The sequence below is a fragment of the Urocitellus parryii genome, chromosome 5 (assembly GCF_045843805.1).
Source record: "Urocitellus parryii isolate mUroPar1 chromosome 5, mUroPar1.hap1, whole genome shotgun sequence".
Classification (NCBI taxonomy): Eukaryota; Metazoa; Chordata; class Mammalia; order Rodentia; family Sciuridae; genus Urocitellus; species Urocitellus parryii.
This window is the reverse complement of record NC_135535.1, coordinates 68,893,310-68,912,601: the sequence shown is the minus strand read 5'-3', so window position 1 is coordinate 68,912,601 and position 19,292 is coordinate 68,893,310. Positions and strand designations below refer to the sequence as shown.

Here is a 19,292-nt window from a genome sequence, read left to right as displayed (position 1 = left end):
CTCCAATTCTTTGTCTATTATTTCTGCCTCAAAACCTGCCTGAGGCAATGATTCAAATAATTCTGGAATTATTCCCTGACCAATTATAAAGTTAGATTTTTATGGTAAAGTGCTCAAATCTGAATTTTCCCTGGTCTTTATCATTATGTAGAGCAACTGTTTACTTGTTTATTCTTTCTTCTACTAGTCTACTTCATAGTTCAACAAATATTTCTTGAGCACCTAGTGTTATCCCAGCACCATGCTAGGTGTTAGGGCTGTTTCCTGGAAGATAATGATGTTCAATGATTATTCTCGGAATGAATGAGTGGAATTAGGTCATTATATAAATAGCAGGAGGAAGACCAGAGGAAGATTGGCAGGTCACATGAAAAGGATTTTTCTCCATTTCTCCCATTGCTCAAATCCTATGTTGTGTAACAACATTTCTAACCCTCTTATTTTCTTAAGTTGTTGTTCTCCCTCCCAATTATCTGTATTTTTCTGCCACCTTTACTGTGATAAGCAGGAGCTTTGATTTGAGCAGACTTGGTTCTAATGACACTGGTTCTAATGTCACTTCCTAGTTGTGTGACTCTTGGCTCCCTTCCTTAACTACTCTGAGCTTGCAACACCTGCTCTATAACATGGAGATAACAAATACCTATAGCAGAAAGTACTATGTGAAGATTAGATGAGATTCACATGTGCAAAGAGTTTAATAGCACAAAGCCTGGCTCTTGAAAGATCTTCCTCTCCTTTCTTGAGTGTCACCCCTCTTCCACCCCAGTCCTTCCTATAGGGTAGATGGAAGCACATTTTTAGAGGCTGTATTATTATCTTAATATATTAATATTTTGATGTCCATCAAGAATATCAATTAGACATCAAACCTTTGGGCTTTTTAAAGTAGAAATCATCACTTTGGATATGTAAAAAGCAAAAATAAAAGGGGGATTACGTTTTTAAAAATGGAATAAGGAGGAAAAAAGAATTGATACACAGATGCCTGAAAAACACTACTGAAATGAACAAAGACAATGCCATAAAAAAAGAAAACACCCAAGTTCACAAGTGGCTGCTTATTGTGCTTGTCCTTAGTGTTCCACTAGCTCACATAAAACCACAAAGGTTTAGATACGTGGGTATACTATCCATTTCTCAAATGTCATTTATTGTTAAACTCCAAGATCACATCTTTGCCTCTCTTAGGATTGAATTAGTCTGTAACATACCAAGAAGTCAGCTTCTAGGGTGATCCCTAGAAGTTACTTGTCCAATTGTGCCCATGATAAATTATAAAGTCAAAGAGATTTATTCCTTTACATTTAAGAACAATTAATGCCCAAATAAAATTTCCAGAAACATTTGTTTCTCGCATTTCTATACCTCCATTTCCTTATCTGCAAAATAGTGCAATCATAGACCCTCTCTCATAAGCTGGTCAAATAGTAATACAAAGGAAGTGGTAACAAGAAGAAACCTAATTACCATGTATGTGTGAGCCATTACCACCATTAATCTAGTAAAGTCTGCCCTCCAGCTCTCCTATGGCAGCAGCCTTCAGAAGCAAATTCTTTTTCCCTTCACACAAGTCTCCTAGCTTTTTATTGTTTTGTGACAAATTATCCCAGTAAAAGTTTCCGGTCTCTGAACACATATGGTACTTTCAGTTTGGGAAGATTACATATTCTCTTCAGTGTCTCTATCGTTACAGATTTTTATCAAAAACATAAATTTTCTGTAGATTCACTTGTTAAAATTTGAGTCTCTCTCTCCTCCCTTCCCACCCCCACAATTCTTGTGTTGCATGAGAAAGTCTAACAATTTTACTATTTTTTAAAAGTGGGAACAACAACAACAACAATTAGAGGCTGATTTCCTCACCCCACAATCCCCCCAAAATGAAAGTCCACAAAAAGGCAATTGAAGCAAAACCTAACCACATAGCTTCTAGGCCCTAGAAATTGTGACACAGGTGTAAGATGTTCTTTTTACAACATAAGGCAATCTACTCATAATGATCGTGTTTGAGCCCTCCGAAGCAAATAAGGATGGCTCTACAACAAACAAACAATCACCAGCAAATGGGCAAATGGGGAAGGAAGCGATCCAAATTTAAGTCCTGGTGGGTTCCTACTTCCTCTTTGGGCCAGAAGCTGAGCTTCCACGTGGATAACCAGGGGAATTGATCCAGCCCTTTTGGGGGATGGGACACAGCGAAGGGGGTTGGCTGTGAGAAGTGCCAGGCCCTGGCTATTCCAGGGTGGCTTCTACGCTTCATTTTCTATTTAAGTTCCCCTCCCCTCCTCACCCCAGACACGTAGGGTGATGTACCTTTTGCTCTGAGAATTAGATTTCAAGCTCCAACTGTCCTCCCTTAAAGGGTCTATCATGGTCTGGGGCTTGGGATCTCCAGGCCTCAGTCTAGTTTCTCAAGTCCACTGCAGACACCCTGACATAACCATGACCAGGTTTCCCTCCCCTGAGTTTCCAACTTAGTTCACCCCTCTTCCTCCAATCAACCCAACAGCCAGGAGCGCATCTCCTGAGCTGGCCCTGGGGCGTATATAGAAGGGGGCTTTCTGTCCACCTCTCCCAGACGGATGAGGACGAGTTGCAGGAAGATTCGCTCCTCCCTCAACCCCCATCTCGCGCCTGGGCCAGGGGGCCAGGGTGCAGCGTCCACCTGTACCAACAGTAGACAAAGGCTCGCTTTTTGCCACTGCCCTCAGAGCACACCTGTCTGTTTGCCGCGCTCACCTCCCGCCTCTCCCCGAGCTGGTGGTGCTCCCTGCTCACCTTTCCTGGGGCTTCCTGAGACCAGCTCCCTTCCTTCATTCCATTCCTTCCCTCCTTCCTCCATTCGCTACTCCTGGCTCTGCTTTCCTTTCTGCCCTTGTTCCCGCCGATCTGGCCTCTTACCACTTCTCCCCCTCCTCCCTGGACTTCTCACCTCTTCTCTTCATCCCCCGGACGCCCCCTCGAGCCCAGCAGCCTTGGACTCGGCATTTCTGCCTCGCCCCTCCCCTTGGCTCCAGCGCGCAACAGGCTCCCAAATCCGGGGGTGCTGCTCTGCGGCTAACCCTCCTACCATCCCAAAATGAGTCCCCGGACCCAGAACCGCTTAGCCTTCCTCTACGGCAAGAGAGACTCTGGGAAGTTCCCCAGGCTAGGACCCCCACACCCGGAGAATCACACTGGCCATCGGGGCGCCCCAGCTGTTAGGGACGCCGGGTCTATTTTAAACTGTGCACCGGGTGTCCCCATCCTGAGGACACCGGCACGGGTCCAAGGACTCGGGTAACACCTAGCCGGCAATACCCAGAGGGGACGCGAAACCGCTCCCCTAGCGCGGTGGGACCCCTCAGCTGCGTGGCCACAGCAGTGGAAGGCGATCCCCATACAGCCGACTCTAAACCCCAGTGCCAAGGGAATCCCCGGCCCGGGCAGGCACGGGATGCCCCATCCCCACCCCCACCCCAGCCCCATAGGCTACCTTGGCATAATCACCTCCCTTTGGAAAGCGAGTCCCGCGGGAGCCTTTCCAGGCAATCTCCTTCCTTCCGCGTGCGGGGTTGACTTTATTTCAAGTCAGTCCAGTCATTAGCCTGCAATAGCCCACCCAGAGTGTGGTCGTTTGGAAAGTAAGAAGAACTGGGAACTATCCACAACTTGCGAAGAGCCACACCGCCTAACTTAAGCCCCAGACGGCTAAAAGACAGGGCTGCACACGTGTGCGTGTCCCGGTGCTAACACACCAGCCCGTCCAGGCTAGTACCCAACCACAAGTTTACACACCAACAAGCTCCAAGTTTAACAGAAAATGTGCAAAATTTCACTCACCCGCCTCTTTTTCTACCCTCTTCCGATTGGAATCCAGGGGAAGTATCGGAAAAGGGTGGATTGAAAGACCCTTCCTTCTTTTCTTTTCGCCTTTCTAAAGAGTGGAAATTTCCATCATGTGATAGGGGGCAGCATCCCCAGTGTCGCGTTTCCTGCGGACCCTCCCTTCCAGACCAGCCACCAATCGTCGGGCGGCAACCTGAGATGTAAACAAAAGCATCCTCCCAGGTGGGGCCGAGTAGTCCAGCTGTCCCCCTAGAGAACCCTGGAGCTCAGTCCCTGCTACCTCTTTCCTGGGTCCCTAATAACAGAGAAGAACTGAGTGTGAGTTTATTTTTAACGATTAGTTTTCTTCACTGGTTAAAGATGCGTTTATTGCATGTTCCTATGTGCAGGAATACGTGTTGATCTTCAGAGGGTTCAGGGTAGGTGAAACAGTAAAGTTTCACAGTTTGGGGGGCAAACTTGAACTTTACCTAAAGAAAAAAAATATGGAGAAGGAATACAAAATTAAAAAAAAAAACAACAACCTGTTATGCACTGTAAAAGTCACTTCATTCATGAGCAAAATGGGACAACTGGCTAGTACTCACCCATGGGTCTTTTGTGGGAACTTCTCCACACCCCCGGAATTCTAGATCAAGCATAATCCTCAATATATGTGAAGAAGAAATTAGGCTATAATGAATAACACTTCAATTCTGGTTGTTAAAGTTTCTACCTATCATCCTAAAGAAAACTAAGTAAAACCATATTCTGATGTTTGGCAAAATTATTGTTTCAAAGAAAGGCCTATGTAACAAATATGCTCAGAAACCTGCTTATTTAGTAGTCAGTTGTCTCCTTTAGGGGGAAGAAAATCACCAATGGAGACCTGACCCACAGTTGAGCAAAAACTCAACAGGAAACACACACTACTTTCTGAATTCTCACACATCCAATTTAACTTTATTCAGAATGCTGAGTCTCACCATTTATCCATATCATGAACACCTAGTACCTTCTCATTCATTTCATAGTTTCCAATACCTGTAACACCAGCTGCCCTTTAACACTTAAAAAAACACAGTAACAACAGAAATACACCTGGATGATGTATAGTAATCAGGAATATTGAGACCCTTTTTGTTAAAGGAAATAAGCCAAACTCAGAAGGTCAAGAACCATGTATTTTCCTATGTGGAAACTGAAAAAGAAAAAGGAAAAGAAAGGTGGGATTGGGGTGGGAATCTCATGAAAACCAAAGAGGGATTAGAAGAGGAAAGGTGGGAAGATTAGGGAGGAAGAGATGGGGAAGGGTGAAGTGGTGGGGAGTGATTTTGGTCAAATTATATTGTTATATTGTGTGCATGTATGAATATGTAACAATAAGTCCCACTGTTATGTAGAACTAAAATGCACTAATAAAGATGTGAAAAGAAAAAGTACAAAAACACTACCTTAACACACACACACGCATAGACATATATACACCACATACACACATCAGATTAGACTAAAACCATCCAATAGTACAAATTCAATAGCAGGATGAGGCAATACTTACTTTCATGTACCATTTTGGAACCTTAAAAAAATAGGAGAAATGTTTAGTTTTATAAATTGATTAGCTTCCCTGACCATATATGATATGCCTTTTCAGTTTATCATATCAAGAAGTTTACATATATCAGGATAATTTTAAAGTCCTTTTAAGCTTGCTAAAAGCAAACTGTCTTTAAACTATCATGGTTCTACATGGATTCTTTTTTCTTTTTTGTAATGGGGATTGAACCCAGGGGGACTTTACCATTGAGTTAATCCTTAGCCCCCCCCCCTTTTTTTTAATTTTGAGATAGGTTCTTGCTAAATTGCTTAGGGCCTCACTAATATGCTGAGACTGGTCTTGAACCTGCAATCGTCCTGTCTCAGCCTCCCAAATCTCTGGGATTACAGGTGTGCTCCATTGCAGCCAGCAACACTGATTCTTATTTTAAAAATATAAGTATATTTTATAAAGGCACTAAAATGTCAAAAAAAAAATAGGCAAGATTAGGAGAGGAGTAGCAAGAAGTGAAGGTAGATATGTATTCCTCCTTGACTAACTTGATATATCGTAAAAGCAAAAGTCAGGTTTAGAAAACAAAAGGCTATTCCAGAGAAAATACCAAGTGAAGAACAGATCAAAGCAATTCTAAGACAGAAACAAGTCTCCTGTGCAACTACTCAACTTTTTAATGAACTATATAATCAGTTCTTGGCATATATATTTTAGTTCAAAAGAAATCAAAACTTGGTTCATTGCCTAGTTTAATGAAGAACGATGGGTTATTCATCTTCATATGCTGGTAATATTAATCGAGTTGTGGGTTGAGGTAAAAAGAGTCTTATGTTCATCTATAAAACAATGAAGTATTGAGCAATGATCAAGTTTGTCATCTTCTGTGGTTATTTTCCATAACAGTAGAGTTGGAGACCATCTCAGAGCAATGTCTGAGCGGTAGGAGACAGCTGATATTTCTTTATCTTCTGTGCTACCAACAACAACAACAAAAAGCCTGCTTTTCTGGAAAAAGTTATTTACAAATAGTACTACAAATTCACCTAATGATAGAGGAAAATTAAATGTTTGCAACAAATAGAAGAGCTTACATAGCAATTAGAATTTATTCATCATTTTGATAAAGCTGAATTGGTTGCAGCTCTCTACTCTAAAGTTTTATTAGCACACTGGTCCTCAGAGTGGCTATTGGTTTTGTTGTGGTCACTATTGTTTTAAGAAAAGCCTATACAAAAAATTCACAGTACATATTCTTTAGAACTAAAGTCAATACTAGGAAATAGAGTTCTATGCTCCCATAAATTTGGCAAACATCGTGTTGTAGTTATTGTGTGAGTTCCCAGAGGTTTCAGTCGCTGAAAATCTTTTTGACTTTCTGGATCGGTAAGAAGCTTGCAGTATTTCTCTGTGATCATGGGCCCTTCTTGAGGAATATCTCTCAGGTCCAACAATACAGAGAGCAGCCATTAATAGGGAGTAATACAAAAAATACCCTAGGAAAGAAATATAACATGATTATTATTCAAATACAATTCAAATACCATGACAATGCTATAGATTTCCTTGGTTCGTGGATTATCGTTGTCAAGTTTGATAGCACTGATTTATTGGACGTTTCTATAATGGTGTTTTGTTCAGCAGTGGAGTTTTAACAAAGTATTGTTTCAGTGATTATCACAATTAGTAAAATGGTTCTAAGTTACAAAGCATCTTCACATGTGTTATGACATTTTGTACTAAAACAAACCTGTCCTGTAGGTATTGCTATTGTCCCCACCCCTTAAAGAGAAAAGAAAATGAGGCTCAGAGATGTTAAGTGACTTATGCAAGGACTTAGAACCAAAGAATGACAGAACTGGAGCATGAACAAGGTTTTTTGACTCCAAATTCAGTGTATTCCCTCCCACAGCTCACCTCCTTTCTTCTGAGCCTTTATTAAGACCCATTATTGTTTTTCTGTTTACAATGAAGCCAATCCCAAATGGCATGTTTAACCATAAAATTATGATTTGAAATATAACTCTTAAAAGGTAATTATCTCATTTTATCACAATTACTGAACCTTTATATATCTTCTAATGACAATATAATGATTTTCTTTTATATAAATGTGAATTTAATCTCTCTGCTAAGAAGTAAATCCATGAACTGTCTTTCTGTCGAGTTTCTTTAGTGTTATGTTTTCTAAATATGCTACTGACTAGTTCTTGCTGAGAATACTTGAATAGATCACTCACTGTCTCAGTTTCACATATGATGAAACCAACAGATACTGATCTAAAAACAAAAATACCAGACTAGATCAGGACTCTAACAAGTTCAACTCGGGTGTCCAAGATTGGGATTTCAGGATGAAGATTTGTGAGGTCCCATCCAGGAGGTGCAAGGGAGAGCTGAGACTATGGAACATCTGGATAAATCTCAGAGAGCGGAATCTGTGCCCATGTGGTCAGGATTCGACACCCAGCACCAAGGAGGTTGGCTTTCATCTCACTGCTCTGGAAGTGATACTATATACCAGTCAAGTCCTCCAAGCCTCTACTTCCTTTTCCAGCTTGACACTCAGGGCACCAATTTTACCCCTCCCTATAGCCAGCACTATAAACCTCTCATTGTCCTCTAGCTTCCCAATGCCATGGTCTTCCATCCCTTAGCCCTTCTCAACATATTGTCCCTTCTTCCTGGAAGCCCTTGCTATGGGACTCTGCCTTCTACTTCACTTTTTCTCATCTTTTAAGACCTAGTTAGCATGTTAATGCTTAAGTGGTTTTATGTTGTGTATGGGGGGGGGGTGCTTATCTTATTTCAGACTGAAAGAGGGCATCTTCCTAACCTGTATGAGATATTGGAGAAGTAAAGTCTTACAGAGTCACCTTCTATGCCCCTCTATGCAACTTCTACTGAGCAAGGGAAATTCTGTCTCCTACTTCGCTCAGGAAACCAATGCCCTTTTTAGTCCCTTCTCTGATGAGGTTGCCAGGAAAGGGGGAGGTCGGGCCTGGCTCTTGTCTTTCACAGTCATTGTATTATGTAGCTTTTCTTCATTGTGACAAAATACCTGAGAAAAGCAACTCAAAGAAGGAAAGATTTATTTTGGCTCATGGTTTCAGTTCATCATTAGCGCTGGCTCCATTTTTTTCTGGGCTTATGGTGAAGCAGAACATCATGGTGAAAGGGCATGGCCAATCAAATTTGCTCATTTCAAAATGGCTGGGAAGGGTATGGCGGAGAGAGTGAGAAAAGAGTCAGGGACAAGAAATCCCCTCTACAGGTATACTCCCCTCCCCCAGTGACTTCCTTTTTCCAAGTAGATCCCATCTCCTATAGTTTCCATACCTCCCAATGGTTCACTGAATTATGGATCCATCAATGGATTAACCCACTGATAAATAGATGAATCAGAGTCCTCGTGATCTCATAACTTTCCCAAAGCCCCATCTCTGAACATGGCTGCATTGGGGACTAAGCCTTATACATATACTGAACCATAATAGCCATCCTGCCTGGTTAGCTTTCAACAGCCCATAAACACAGGACTATGTACATGTGCCAAGTTTTGAAGAGTGGGGCACATCTCAGAAGAATATTCCAACCAGAAAATTAAAGGTTAAAATGCTGGTTGATATGACTGTGCAAAGGAAGGCTGGAATATGAAGACCTCTTGGAGGAGGCTGAGCCCCTCGGACACTGCCTTCCCTTGAGACATGGCTTCCTGTACTGTGCTTGCCCATGGGCACTCCCATTATTTGGATCTGGTGACCCTACTTCCTCCCTCGAAAAATCCCATTTACTCGTCCTCCAATATCACAGGTATTTTTTGGGTACCTCCTAACAGCTAGGTACTGGGGATAGAATAGAGAAGAACAGACACAATCCTTGTCCTCATGAAGTTTACAGTTTGGTAGGAGAAAATATTTTAATCCAAGTCATGGCACAAATAAATATAAAATGACAAAACTGCAGTGAAGGAAAGATGGAGCCTGAGGGAAGATTTCACTGAGGAAACAACTAGAGGATGAGTGTGAGGTTTTGCTTGTTGGTACTTAAAATTTAGAGAGGTTCCTTTAAGCCTTAAACAAACAAGCAAGAAAAAAAAAAGCAACTTGACTGAGATTTACAGTCAATCCCACATTTGTTCTTAGAGTTATGTTGACATATTGCAGTGGGTAGTTTGTTAAGAAAGACATGTTGCAAGATTCTGCAATATTTAATGTGTAAAGGACAAAGTCACACCTCTAGCCTAGGTTCTGCTTGTGTCTTTTAATGCAAGCAATTTTCATGTTACTGGTTGAATTCACAGCATGAAGGGAAAATCTTACCAGATAAACTTGACCATCCCTATTGAAGGGAAAGCGAGGAACAAGGGATGGGTAAGCGAGAAATGAAAGATGGAGACCAGGCAGAGAGTTGATTTGTCAGAGTTGACAAATAAAGGCCATCTCTCTGTAGCGGAGAGAGGCAAAACAGGCTTGGGTTCCAGGACTCTTATGGGGAGGGCTCAGGAATCAGAGAGCCAGGCGGGTCCTGATGTGGGTGGTTAGGGGTTGGGTTGATATGAAGAAGTCGTGAGCCTTTCTCAGAAATGCCCTTGGGCCGGAAAGAGAAATTTTTTCCTTAAAATGGCAGTTTTCACTTAAGATGGCCATCCAGATGCTAAGCAAGGACCTATTCAAAGGTAAGGTCAGGATGGTCATGACATTTGGTCTCTGAATATAAATTCCAAACATCCTCTTCAGATTGACTCCTTTGTTTATAAACCTATATTCTGTGACCACTTCTCTCACTTCAAAATCATCCTACTGTGTAAAGCACACTCTTCCTTAGATTGGTGTTAGACAGAAGAGTACATGGGAAGGAATATACTGTTGGTACCCCGTCCTGCCTTCTCATTTAATTGTCCTCCTATTTAAACTGGTCCCTGCATGACTGTCCATTGACCTATTTCCTCTTTCTTTCAGGAAAGAAAGAGTATTTTGCCCCAATATAAAATCAACTCCCTACTTTGCTTCCAGATGTGGAATGGCTGGCCACCTCGTTAATGAAATTTTTCTCATTTTATCAGATGTTTTTTATTCAGATATCAACAACTAAATATTTGGGGGGCAAACAAGCCTTAGGAACCTCTCCTGCTTGTCTATAAAGCAAACCTTGCAGAGCTGTGTTATGGCAGCTAAAAACTATCCTGCCATGGGAGAGCTGACCTCAGCAAAAGAGATGACCACTTGGCATCTGTCTAATGTGTCTTCAGCTTTCTCTCATCCCAGAGGAGGTGGCATCCTGATGTCCTCAGGTTCTCCATATCAAAATCTACTCAGAGGAAAAGGACTGATAAACCCACTAGCATTGGGGTGTGTAGACTAAGGTGCTCTCTGCTGTTGATTAAGCAACCATTGACTGAACACACATGTTGAACAATGTCTAAGATACAGAAACTAATTAGATGCTTCCTGTTTAAGATTTTGCAGTCTATTGGAGGGGTGCAAATGTGTAAAAAGAAGTATTCTACACGAAAGCACTTGCTACAGAGGTAGCAGTGTCAGTGGGTAAGTGTGAAGCAAGGCAGAACTAAGCAGCCTCATGGTTCTAAGGGGAATATACCTAAATACCTTCCCCAAAACATCATGGTTATAATTTCGTGTTAATTATTTATATTCTCTGACATTTGAAGAGACCCTCTTTCCCACGGATGTTAGTATGTTTAACAGAATAACCTTTAAGACAAAGTGATAAACCTCCAACTGTGGAACTTTAGGTGGCAGGAGGAAATGTGCATATCCCTAGAGTACCTGATTGCAGACCCAACAACCACAGGATTGCCTCAGATTCATCAAAAGCATGGGGTAAATCAGGAAGTCCTAGAATCCATTCAGAAGAAGTCAATTCACTGAGAATTTGGGCTGTGGCCCTTTAATCTATATTTCAGTCACATACCTTGTGTCATTCTAATGTGTGACTAGGTTTGGAAACCACACTTCAAACTCTTGAAATGCCTGAAACCACTCTGGGTTTGGAGGGAGATGTCTATTCGTAAGGTCAGCTCTCATCCTATCCTAGGACCCTAACAATTTCAGGGAATAACTCAGGCCCAAACAGTGTGGGGTTCTTTGTGTTTCAGGGTCCATTCCTACTATATGAATGCTGCTTACTCCTGAGACCAGGCCCATGAACTTCAGCAGGATGGGTCCAAATGACATAAAACCTGGGACCACATCAATGTTTTGTGACAGACACCCTGAATGGGAATGTAAACGTTTCCTTAGTTTCACCCTAGACGTATAGAATCAGAATCCCTGGGATGAGCCCCAAGAATCCAATTTTTAACAGGTTCCCTAAATGGTTTTTGATCCCATTAAAGTTAAGCTATCTAGACTAGACTAACCCACTGAGGAGAGGGATTTAAGTGGTGCATTGGGGGTGGGGGGGCACTCTAGTAGGCCAAATACAGAAACCTGGTGACAACTAGCCATAGTGTGGAGGAGTAGGAGGACCAAGCAGGAGAGGCAGCCTAAAGACCTTGACCTCTAGGAAGAGTTGGGACATTCTAGGGGGAAGAGTAGACAAAGAAGAGACCCTGTCAGAAAACTAAAGGGACACTTCAGTCAGAGAGTTCTTTGATCATGGAACTGGAAATTGGGGACAGGATCACAAAGACACTGGTGTCCAATGGAAGATTTAGGTAGAAGTGTTACTGGGGACCCCAACCAGAGGCTTGACTTGAAGATCAAGAGTTTCATTAACGAAGAGTGAACCAGTGTTGAAGCAGGAAATGAATTCATTCTCAGCTGGGCCAAAACTGGGATAAGAGCTAGCCTAGAAATCTGTCTTCTCCATACTGATGACAGCTTCAGAATCACAGAGGGGAAGAGCAAAAGCAGGGAGCCAAGAGATGTGCATATGTACCTGCAGGCTGGTCCAGCTGTGGCACACCTGGCTCAGCAGGTTGTGTGGGTGTCTTCCCGGTACCAGGACTTGGGGAACAGTTTCTGTTCAGCTTCCATTCTCAGCACGAGATGTCTGCCTGTAGGAAACTTGGTCAGAGAAATGACTTAAAAGAAAAGATCATAGGAACAAAATGGAGTTTGTCGGGGCAATGGCTGGGTCTTTTAAATTTTCTGATTTTAAAGGAGCCCCTGTTATAGATGAAACTATGTAGAAATCTGCTGTGAACTCTGGTACTCAAGTGACTCAACGTAGATTTCCCAAGTGTAAGGTTCCTCTGGACTGAGTTAAAACTGATTCTTCAGGTGGAAAATAACGTGGCAGCTCTGAGTAAAGGAGGTTGAAGCCTAGGAAGGCAGCTTTGCATTGTCTGGAGGGAAGGTCCCTGTAGAGAGGAGGAACTGCCAGCATCTCAGCCTCTGGGAGAAGAAAGTCATGTACTTGAACTCTGGTGCCATCATTCACGGTAAGATTTTCTCATAGAACCTCAGTCCTAAAGGAAATGATTATAAAATAACACCATGATCATATAGCTAAGAGAAAGACAGGAGCTTTAGTGAAAACAATCTCATGCTGGACATGCTTTATAAAAATTGATATTTAAAAAATTGATATTTTATCAGCAACTTGTTATGTAAATTGGAATGGATAACAATTTTAAATGCAAAATGAGGCAACAGGATCAACTCATCTATTGTCTCTTTTGATATGCAAGGTACATGAGGTTTCAGTGCCCTAAAAGGTCTATTTTTACTCTATTCTTTTATTCATAAATATTTTCCCTATATGTTCTCCTGTATAAAGTCTTACCTATATGTAAGCTTAAATTTAATAAGGAATAATAAGATGTCATATTGATACAGTAAAATGTAGCATGCTTTTATTATATATGTATATATATATATATACACACACACACACACCTACATATATACATATGTACAGACAGATACATATGTAAAAATTTTTCCATCACAGTAACTAAGGTCTGTTTCCCCTCTTTCAAAGTTTCCCTAGTTATTTCTGAGCATGTCTAAAGGGAATATATCACACGCACATGACCAGCCCATCAGCCAGTCACCAACTTGATTCTACCCCTATGCTCTGGTACCTCCTTCACCATAGCTTCTATGGAGCTACTTGGAAAAATTCAGAACAAGACATCCCTGCCCACACCCAGAGCTTGTTGTCAGGAGATGCCCAAGCTTCCAGCCAATGGGGCCACACCCTGGATGGGCTGACCCAGTGGTAGGGAGAAAGGGCTCTTTAGTTCCTTGGGCAGCTGCATCCTTCTCTACCCATCCTCGTTGCTCTGCCCCATTCCCTCTTGCCATAAAAGCCTTCCTGCAAGGTAATGGCAGGAAATTAGCTGGGGGCAGGGAAGAGAAAGGGACTGGAGCCTGGTGGTTTCTACATTGGCAGGATTGAAGCCCAAGTCTCCAGTGTAAGTTCTCAATGGTTGAAGCCATGCCTGGGCTAGGATTTAGCACTGTGGAGAACAATCTTTTCTTTCTCCTCCTCCTCCTCCTCCTTCCTCTCCCTCTTCCCCTCCTCTTCATATTTCTCCTCTTCCTCTCCTCCTCCTCCTCCAAAGAATGTGACTTCCCACCATTGCACATTATCAGCTCACAAATAAGTACAGTAGCTAGTGATTTAACTCTTACAATATGATTAGTACACTGTGGGGTCTGGGGTCTGCTGAGTGTTGGGAGAATCTGGAGGGCAAAGCACTTCACTTCAGGAAGCAGAGGGCCTAGGCCCAGCCACTCTTGGATACAAAGCCACCTTCCCCTTCCTCTGTCTGGGCCAGAACATCAAAGGCACCAGATTTAGGAGTCCTGTCAGTGCTCGGAGGATAGCACAGAGAAGAGAAGTTGGAGGAGCTTGCTTTGTTTCCCTGATCTCACACTGTTTGGTTTTGGGGTTCACCTGAGACTCTAGTTCTCAGTTCTCTGTGACGATCACTGACAGATCTTTAGGGGGTTATCTCCAGGCAACTTTGCTGTTCCCCTAGGTGCCATCCTCCTGCCCTAAATAATAAGCTCATTTGTGTTCTAAAGTTAACAAAAAAGACATGATGCAGGGGTACTGGCAAAGACACACACACACACACACACACACACACACACACACACACATAGATAGCCCTGATAAGTTTTTAAAAAGGGAGCTACTTAGAGTCTCCTGGCAAAGAAAATGTACAATAATTTCCTGATTTGTAGCATTTTCTCCTACCTCTCTACCTCTCTACCCATCTCTTTTGGAGAACTGATCCATCAACAACATATTTGCCTAAGTGCCTGGCTGTGGGGAACCGCTTGGAATGACCACGCCTTCCAGTCCTGAAACACAAGCCTCTGACCAATCACTACATTTCGTGGTGACTTGGGCATTGTCCCAGCTCAGATAGCAAGGCATGGCTCCAGGTGTAAGTATCACCCATGGGGGTTGAGCTACTTACCGATTTCTTTGTAACCCTCCCCCTTTGCCCTTTTGGGGATATCATATTCCATGGAACCTCCTCTTGTGTGTTCCCTATATAAGAAAAAAGAATTCCGGTGGCTCTCTCTCTTTCCAAAGACCCTTAAGTTCGAAGAGACGTCTCTGGATTATTGAAAAGGTAATTCTGTGTGGTTGTGTGCTTTCTTTGTTGTTTTCTTGAGTAATTGGAATAGTCAGATTTTGTGAACCCAGCATTAGGTCACCAGCAAGGATAGATGGTGTACCTGGCCCTCCTGCTGAAAGATGCTTCCACGTTGTAGAGATGGGATTTCCAGCTGCTGTTTAAACTTCCCACATAACTCCTTCCATGGAGATACTATTGATGGCATTAATATATATACACAGGAGGAACAGGAACAGTCTGAAGAATGCCACAGGTAGTCTCCTTTTACTATATCTCTTTTTGCAAAGTTTAAATTTGATATTTCTCATTCATTCAATGAACATGTCTGGGATATCTGACTTCTCCCTGCTGGGTGACACAGCACAAGCATGAGGAAGGAGCTCATCACCTATGCAGCTGGCAGACACAGGTGGGTATTCCGGGGGTAAGCTTGACAGGCCATCTAAGAGTAAAGTGTGCACCCAAAGGCATGACAGACACTTCCCTTCCTGTGGGAAGGGAAGAGGGACTTCCGCAGAGCTAACATCAATCTGAGTCTCAAGGACTCAATGACAGTAGGGCTGCCAGGCACATCATCCCGAAAATCCTGCTAAGAGATCAAGTTTGCTTAAGAATCCAGCTGGGCACGGTGGCACATGCCTGTTAGCCCAGTGAGGAGGATCACAAGTTCAAAGCCAGCTTCAGCAATTTAGCAAGCCCAAAGCAACTTAGTGAGACCCTGTCTCAAAAAGAAAAAAAAAAAGTAGTGGGGATATGGCTCAGTGGATAAATGCCCCTGGTGCCAAAAAAAAAAAAAAAAAGAATCCAGAGCATGTGCTTCTTTAGACCAGAGTTCTAAAGAGTGAGATTGAAAGTAATACTTCTTTTCTTGCTTCTTCGAGAGAACACCAAGCAGAATGTGTTTCCAGAGGACATACTTAGTAAGATTTAAAAAATATATATATTTCTAGTTTTTGTTTCTTAGTTCAAAACTATACTCACTCAAGCCTTGTAACTACAATTATTGATTGTTAAAGTGAGAAAACAAATATCCCAGCAAAAATAAAGAGGCTTGTTTATAATGATGAAAAGTTGAAATCATGCTTTTGTGGAAAACAACTTTTCTCTAGTTTATAAGTGCCACTTGACAAATGAAAGTAATGGTATTTCGTATGAAGAATATTTTGTCCTTCCCCAACTACTCTCTGTGTGCATTCTCTCTTTATGTCTGTGGTTTTATCTCTGTGTACATTCTCTCTTTATAACTGTCTAGCCTTTGGAAACGAGAACTTACGAGCTAGCTGTTACGTGCTGGGCACTGTGACTGGTGCTGCATGTGCTGTTCACATTTGCAAACATAGCACACCAAATGTGGGCTGTCTTACAAAGAGTGAAGGCTGCACGGGGAGCACTCACCCCTTCATCTTTCTGCCAAAGGCAATGCCTTTGATATTATTTCTTTAATTTTATTTATCACATCCTAATTATTTTTAATATTTCAAACACCTATGTTCCCTTTGTTGACTTTTTGATCAAATATACCCTACTTTCTAGTTTAAAAGAGTCCTCCAATATAGTATCTTGCTGGAGTTTCCTCACACAAGCTGTGTAGTGAAATGGCTCAGGAGCAATCTGCCTAAGCTGTAGCCTAAACTGATTGCTTTCTGTATAACCAAGCTGTCTCTGGGCTTTCATTAGTAAACTTGGGATAATGATGGTGTCCCTCATAAGGTTGTCAAGTACAGAATAAGGAAGCACCTAAACTAGAATAGAATGGTAACTTGCATGTGATAAATAGTGTCTTAATTCATTTTCTGTTGCTATAACCGAATACCACAAACTGAGTATTTTATAAAGAAAAAAGATTTATTTAATTCTGGAGGCTGGAAAATCTAAAACCACAGTGTTGTCTCCAAGCCAAGAACATCTGTTCAGTCTCTAGTGAAGGTTTCCCATGTGGGTCATGACAGCAAAGGGTATCACATGGCGAGCTAGAGCAAATGGATTAGTACATTCATGAGGGATCCACCAATCTTTTCCAAAGATCCTGCCTCTTTTTTTGGGAGGGGGAAGTACCAGGGCTTGAATTTAGGAGTACTTTGCCACTGAGCCACACATCCCCAGCCTATTTTGTATTTTATTTAGAGAAAGGGTCTCACTGAGTTGCCTAGTGCCTTGATGTTGCTGAGACTGGCTTTGAACTCAAGATCCTCCTGTTTCAGCCTCCAGAACCACTGGGATTACAATTATACACCACTGCACCCAGCAAGATCCTGCCTCTTGATGCAGCTGCATTAGGGACCAGGTTTCCAATGTGTGAAATTTGGGGACATATTCATAACACTCAGAAAACGTTAGTTATTGATGTTATCTTATTGTTATCATTAATTATGAGTGCTTTCTCCCATTTGCAATTAATGTTATCTATATCCAAAATAGGTTCTCTTTCTTCTAAACTTTCTATGTATTTATTATCTAAACTTTATATTCCTCTGCATGGCCCAGAGCAAGTATATTTCTTTATATTTCTTCTTGGAAAGCTTTCCTGGTCCATACTCCACAGCTATTAAATTTGTTATGCACATATTTAATATCACTTATTGCACTATATTAGAGTTAGTTAATATAGTGCAATAAGTGATATTACATATCTATTTTACTAATGACTATGAACTCATTAAGTTAAGGGATCATGTCCTATTTATCCTTTTAATTTCGGCACATAACTAGTAAATACCCAATTGATTTTAGTTAATGAGTGCGTAATTGAATTACCAATGCTGGAGGGATGACAGTATTTATATTAAAAATAAAGTCTAAACAGGAGAGCAGGAAGAGATCTCCAAAATAATTTAGTCAAATCTCATTATCCTATCCTTTACAGATGAATAAATTGAAGCCTAAAAAGGTAAGACTGGGGCTGGGGATATAGCTCCGTCATAGAGCACTTACCTACTACGTGCTAGGTCCTGAATTCAATCCCCAGCACAGCTAACAACAACAACAATAATAAACAAAATGGTAAGTCTAACCTAAGGGGACACTTAGGAGGCCAGAATATATGAATAAAAGTGCTTAGCCCTTAGTCAGGCAATTGAAAATAGTTGCCAAACAAGAAATCAAACTCCAAATTCTTTCTTCTTCTTCTTCTTCTTTTTTTTTTGCTACTACTTAATCAATATAGCCAAAGGAATTCAAAATATCTTATTGATTGCCAGTCAGCACCTCCCCTCTGCATATTGGAGTAAAGTCAATCACAACCAAACCACTTTGCTGCTATCAATGATAAAGTGACAGAATGGATACTTTGGAAACCATTACAGTGCCAATAATTATCTTTATTTACTAACCTCTTTTGAGCCTCTGTTTTGCAACTGCTATTCAGATATACCAAGGAGAGCCAGAGGACAAGAGTTAAGGAAGTGTGTGTGATGGAAAACTATGTCATAATATTTAATGATTTTCTTGAATGCTCTAGTTATCTATTGCTGCATAGCATGGTTCAAAATAAAAATGGTCACTTGTTTTACATATAAATTTGATTATTGAGAACAACTTGCCTCTGCTCTACCTGGTGTTAATAGTAAAGAACTCCCTTCTGAAAGAGGTCACCCACATGGTGGTAGATTGGTGTTGACGGTTTATGGCTATCTCTAGAGTTTGGGTCTAGAATGTCCTCCAAAGGCCTACGTGTTAAAAGCTTGGTTACCCGCCCGACACTCCTGGAGACAGTGGGAACTTTAAGAGGTGGGGCCTCCAAGGGAGGTCTTAGGTTATTGGGGGTGTGCCCCTGAAGGTCATTGGGGGTGTGCCCTTGGAGGGGATGGTGGGCTCTGTCTCTTCCATGTGTGTTCACACACTTTCTCTTTGCTTTCCAGCCACCACGTTAGCAGCTTCCTCCACCAGATGTCCTACCAAGATATATTACCTTGCCAGAAGCCCAAAAGCAATGAGACAACTAGTCATGGACTGAAACCTCTAGAACTTTGAACCAAAATAAATCTTTCCTCTTTTTAAATTGATTGTCTCATTAAAAAAAAAAGTTTTAACAGTTAACAAAATGCTGACTATCAGAGTGATTGTCTGAGGTCTTCAATTTTCCTCCTCATGGGCTTCTCCAGGGAATCGCTTGAGCTTTCTCACAACAGGGTAACTTGTTTGCAAGAGGCAGGAATTATCCTGATCTCTTATATCAGGACCTGAAATAAAACACTGGGTCACCTCCATCGTCCTCTACTGGTCATGAAGTCACAGAGCATGACCTTTGCCCCTACCTCTTAATGATAAAAGTGTCAAAACTTTGAAAACAAATTGAATCTATCACAATGAGAATGATTTAACAATAATAAAAAAATTCTTCATACGGCTAAATTTATGACATGG

General features: G+C 41.7%; 1 protein-coding gene and 1 long non-coding RNA gene across 6 annotated transcripts in view; one reads left to right on the top strand and one right to left on the bottom strand.

Moving 5' to 3' along the window:
* The window catches only part of Slc38a4 (solute carrier family 38 member 4), a 63,490-nt gene extending 59,499 nt beyond the window's left edge, over positions 1-3,991 (bottom strand). For 2 of the 5 annotated variants that reach the window (XM_026400660.2, XM_026400659.2), the window contains exon 1: positions 3,826-3,991. The gene's annotated coding sequence lies outside the window, so the exon portion shown is untranslated. The other 3 variants (XM_026400662.2, XM_026400663.2, XM_026400661.2) reach the window with 3 other exon arrangements.
* Positions 3,992-14,859: 10,868 nt separating this feature from the next.
* LOC113191059 (uncharacterized) lies at positions 14,860-18,898 on the top strand. The gene is made up of 5 exons (XR_003301856.2): positions 14,860-14,924; positions 15,067-15,183; positions 15,292-15,339; positions 17,794-17,817; positions 18,788-18,898. It is a non-coding gene; the product is annotated as an uncharacterized LOC113191059 (long non-coding RNA).
* The last annotated feature ends 394 nt before the right edge of the window (positions 18,899-19,292 follow it).